Raw genomic sequence first — 5,568 nt, forward strand, 5'->3', positions numbered from 1 at the left:
TATTTTAAAAATTCACCACAATGCCTGACACATAGTAAGGACTCAATACACGCTCTTATGATTGTGATTACTTTAAAAGTCACAAAAAACAATACTCTGTATCAATGCAGCTATGAGAAGTGGAAGATAAATACAATTCTTGGAATGAGACCTTCTCCCTGCTCCTGTCACCCAGCCCTGGAACCAGCCCTGGGCAGAGTGCATGCTGGGAATATCTCATACCCTCTCACGGCCTGAAGACATCCAGAGTGTCACCAAAGCAGACAAATGCACTCATCTTGTCCTGCTGAAATTGGCGTGGAGCTTCAATGATTTATTTACCACTAGCAGTTCTGCTCTGGGGTGGAAGTGCCCTGGTTTGCTGAGTAGTTCATTCATTTATCTTTGTTGGCAGTGCAGGCTCTTGAGACCCTCATCGCAGCTCCCATCAGTGCTATACTTTCCTGAATCCTGCCGCTTATACCGGGAGGGTGGATGTGAAGGTCGGTGTGGTGTCTGCCTTCCCACCCACGCAAGCACCCTCTTGGATCTGCATCCTCTAGGGAGGTCCTGGGGGGAAAGGAGCGCACGTGGCATTAGAGAAACCACTTTTTCTTGATCACGTGTCTCTGCAAATGGAGTGGGAATCACATTGCTCTGCTCAGTTGTGTGGCCTCAAGCCAATCGCCTGACCTCCTCTGGAGTTATGAGGAGCAGTAATTCCCTGATTTTTGTGAGGACTGAATATGGAAAGGACCTGGTTGGCACACAGCAAAGTGAGCTTGACTCATGCAGGAAGATCTTAATAAAAGGCAGCATTTATTCATATCATCGTCCTTATTATGATTCCCTAGGGCTCAGAGCTGGTCCCCAGAGAAAAGATGTCTCTTAGGTTCATGGGACACCAGTATTAGCAACTGACAGAGAAAGCCTGAAGGCTGGGTTGAAGCTCTGACTCCCCAACATTTACACTTTGTGTGATCTTAAGCCACTTCCTCTTCCTGAGCCTCAGTTTCCCTATTTATAAAATGGAGACGACGGAATGAAGTACGTTAAAGAAAGTATCTGGCCTCAAGGACATTCAGCTCCACTCCTTCTTAATTGTATTATGCTTTAGGGTTTATAAAGGGTGGTGACAGCCCATATCTGACACTTCTCATCATGAACCCCCCACCCTAGGGGCAGATCGTAAGCCCTAATGTACAGATGGGGAAACAGAGTCCCAGAGATGTGCAACAACTCTAACTCAAATTAAGTCATTCAACCAATATTTACTGAGTGTCTGCTGCATACTTGGGACTGTTTTAAGTGCTTCAGATGCATGGATGAACTACATGGGTAAGAAAACTCCCTGGCCCCGTGGAGCTCACATTCTAGAGGTGGAGGCAAATAGTTAAAAGAAAAAATAAATAGATGAATGATGTAATATGTTAGAAATTAGCAGGAGCAATGGAAAACTTAGGGAGACCAGGAATAATGAATGTGGGGAGCTGCTGCAGGGCTAAGTGGGGTGTTCAGAATGAGTCTCCCTGTGATGGTATTTGAGTGAATACTTGATGGATGTCAGGGGCTCAGCCCGCCGATGTGCAGGTGAATCGTGTCCTGGGTGGAGGAAACTGTGTGCGCAAAGGCCCCAAATGCCTGGGGCATTGGCAGGACGGCCAATGGAGAGAATGGGAAGTGATAAGCAGGAGGTAGTGACGAGTGTGTATGAGAAATCAGGGGAACAGCAGGAAAATTCTTCAGGGCTTTGTACCCTCGTAGGGGCTACAGCTTTTGCTTTGAATTCAATGAGGGGCCATAGGAAAATGGGAGTAAAGTTACAGTCATGATCTGAGTAATAGTTTCCCAAGATCACATTGGCTGCTAGGCGTGAATTGACTGGGGCATGTCTGTCAACAGAAGAATGTGGAAAGGAAATGTGGTGAGTCCTACACGCGGATTACTGTTCAACCAGAAAAGGGAATGAAATCCACACGACCCAGTGGAACTTGAAAACCCTGAGAGGCCATTCACAAAGGGGCCAATATGTGATTCCAGTAAGTGAAATATCAAAGCAGGCAAATTCAGGTACAGAAAGTAGATGTGACGTCCTTTTGACCAGAATGCTGACAGAGGTCTTCTATGGAATAATGAAGTTTTGGAAATAATGGTGATGACTGTGCAATGTTGATGTAATTTTTGCCATGAAGTTGTTGTGTAGAAATGGTGAAAAGGGTACATTTTCTATCTTTTACCACATTTGTAATAGACCGTGGGGACATGGGTGGAAGCTGCCTTGCTATAAAATACACTTCTATCAAAGCAGAGGCAGGGGAGAGGATTGGTCGGAGTCTGGATACACTGGGGAGATTAAGGATTTCCTAAAGAATGGTAGATATCAAATCTCAGAGCCAGAGAATCTAGGTCTTTTGCATCCTCCAAGCCTCCCAGAACCAGGCAGCAAGTATTTCATAATCAGGAGAGATCACCATTCCCCCAATGCTTTCCAGCTCCTGATGGCCCTGCCAGAGCTGTGTGTTGGATTCCTCTGGCTTGCTAGGGGCACGTGGATTAACTTTAGCAAGGGGACATTTTGGGCTGGAGCCCTTGAGGACATCAGCCATCGTCCCAGGCTTGCACCACCAGGGCTGCCTTGGCAGCTCCCCTCCTGGTTGGCAGGTTCCCCTCTGTTTGTTGCATCACTCTGGTTGCTGGGGCAATGAGTTCCAATGTCAGGAGCCCTGATTTGGAACAGGGTGCAGCAAGGTGGAGCCGATGAAGTCATGGGTAATACTGTTGTTGTTTGTACCTGGAACCTTAGTAACCGGCCAGAAATGGGTTCAAATCTTGCTCCTCCTGCATCCGGGCACCATGGACAGAGGACATCATGGTGAAATCAGCATTTTTTTCCCCCTTTGTACCTGGAATCAAAGTCAGGACCTCGTACACAGGTGCCCATGCCGCTGAGCTAAATCCCTGGCCCTGCACGGTGTTTGAGCTCAGACATTCCTGTTCAAATCCCAACACTACTTCCTACTTCTTGTGTGATCTTAGGCAGATAGCTTCCCTTTTTCCATCCCTCATTTCCTCCAATTGAGATAATACCACCCACCACCTAGACTGGTTGTAAGGCTTAAGAGATCTAAGAATGAATCGATATTATGATAAAGTGACAACTGGTAGACAAATAAGGAAGGCTCATATGACAAAGGATGTCAAAAGTACGGATGGTATCTGAGGACAGGCTGACAAAGGACAAGCAACCTAGCAGAAATGTGTGATTTCTGGGGTGGGGGTAAGGTTCTGGGATGTTGATGACATATACCAAACTAGGGAAGGAAGCCGGGGAGTACTTTGTTGCTTTGGCCATGTGGAATTAGAGAAGCCCATGGATAGAGATGTTTAAGAGAGATTTGAAGCCTTGAAGGGCACCTCTGGATTGGAATGGGGACTTGGGGGTGTGAGCGTAAAGGTGGCCACTGGGATGATGGAGTGTGGGTGATGCTTCTAGGGAGAAACATGAGGGATCTAGGGCAGGACCCCAAGTGCTGCTCACTGCATGTGTGGGATGTGTACAGGATTATTCCAGGAAGAGGGCCCTGCATAGGAAACTAAAGGGGAGCACAGAGGTGGGAGGGTGTGACCAGGGTCACGGAATACGTTAATGGTGAAAGTGGAGCAAAACTCAGGTGTCGCCTGATGGACAGCGTAGGAAGTTCTGCCTGGCCCAGCCACTTAACACCCTGCCCCCCTGTGTCTTTTGTTCTCACTTTCTCTTAGTACTTCTAGAAGCAAATGCCCTTTGTTTTGTTTCTTTGCTTTCAAGGGAAAGAACCAAGATTCTGCCTCATTTGACAGGGGAGGGGTATGGGGGAGTTCATAGAATTTCAAGAAAAACTAGACATTGTATCTCAGGAATGGAAGATATGGGCCTGCTTTGGGGACCCGAGGAGCAAGAGAAATGGGCATCTCAGGCAGTCTTTCTGGGGTGGATCAGCTTCCACTCCCAGGTCTCTTTGCATAAGGTTCTAATTCTCCTGACAGCGGCCCTGGTGGCTTAGTCTGGACCTCATACTCACTCTGGAGTATGAAGGAAAGATGGGGTGGTTTGATGGAAATTCCCAGTGAAGTTGAACAATTATGAGATGGAAGTTTGAAAGACACATTAAGGGGCTGTGACCAGGAGAAAGGACCCAGATGCTGTGGAGTAGAGGCCGTGGGTATTCACCCCCAGACCTGTACAGGGCTCTTGGGAGCATGGGACACTGGGCTAAAGGGCATTCCCTGAAGGAGGTGAGGCAGGAGCATAGGTGGTTGTAATTGGCCAGCCTGACAAATTCATCACTACCCACTTCTACCTGGCAGGATCCCCAAGGAATGCAACAGAAGGTGGAACAAGGCAGCTCTAATGAGAGGCAGAGGAGAAAAACAAGGAAGAGGACTTAGCCATTCAGACTAATTAGAGAGAGGGCGGAGCGGGGAGAGGGTAGCTGCATTGCCAAAGTGCTTTTGTATTTGCCAGCAATTGCTCTAAGTATTTTATACACCTTCACTCATCTGTTCCCCACCACCGCTCTACAAAGCAGTCTATCATCACCCCTGTGTGACTGCCAACAGGGTGCCTCAGGCACAGAGAAGTTAAGCAATTTGCTTAGTGTCACCAGCGAATAAATGACAGAGCAGAATTCCAACCATAGTGTCCCTGCTGTGGGACGTGTAGTATAACTTTGACAGCTACACCTACACCGGGGCCGTATTCTAGGAGGGGACATGAAATTTGCACCAGATCATATGTTACATCCCAAGTCTTCTTAGGAAAATCTCTTAGGCTCGGCAGCTATGTTTGCTTTTCCTGTTTTAAATGCACTGATCCTTTTGAAGAACATTTCAAATCACAAAAGAACACTGTGTTCGTCAGTTCAGGCTGATATAACACAGTACCATGAATTGACAGTGTAGAAACTGCAGAAATGTATTTCTTACCATTTTGGAGGTTGGGATCCTGAAGTCAGAGTTCCAGAATGGTTGGGCTTTGTCGAGGGCTCTTTTCTGGGCTCCACACTTCTGACATCCTGTTGTATCATCGCAAAGTAGAAAGGGGAGCCCTGTGGAGTCCCTTTTATAAAGACACTAATCTTGCTCACAAGGACTCCAGCCTCACTGGTCACTTCCCATAGCCCTATCTCCTAATGGCATCCCAGTGGGGGTTAAGATCTAAACTTACGGATCTGGGGGAGGGAGGGGTCACAAACATTCTGACAACAATCAGCCCAAAATTTAAAAATGCTGAACATCCGCCTTCTCTTTAAAAAGTGCTATTTTCATACCAATACAATATAAATGCAGTTTATTTTATTTCCTTTATAAATGTGGGTCATACATACTGATTGAGGTTGGCTTTTCTCATGTAATTTCCGCATAATAAATCATCCTCAGAGACATGACGTTAACGAGTGCATACTGTTTGTGCTCCTTGTCCAACTCGGCCCTTACCATGGAGTCTTTTTGTCGTTTCTAATTACTCAGGAGTATAAGGCAGCAGACTGTGTTGGCTGGCGCTTTACACAGGTCCCCTCAGGTCCCTTTTACTGTTTTATTGAGTTGCCT

This window comes from Fukomys damarensis, unplaced genomic scaffold, assembly GCF_012274545.1.
Source record: "Fukomys damarensis isolate Sample0158 unplaced genomic scaffold, DMR_v1.0_HiC HiC_scaffold_12, whole genome shotgun sequence".
In the NCBI taxonomy this organism is placed as follows: Eukaryota; Metazoa; Chordata; class Mammalia; order Rodentia; family Bathyergidae; genus Fukomys; species Fukomys damarensis.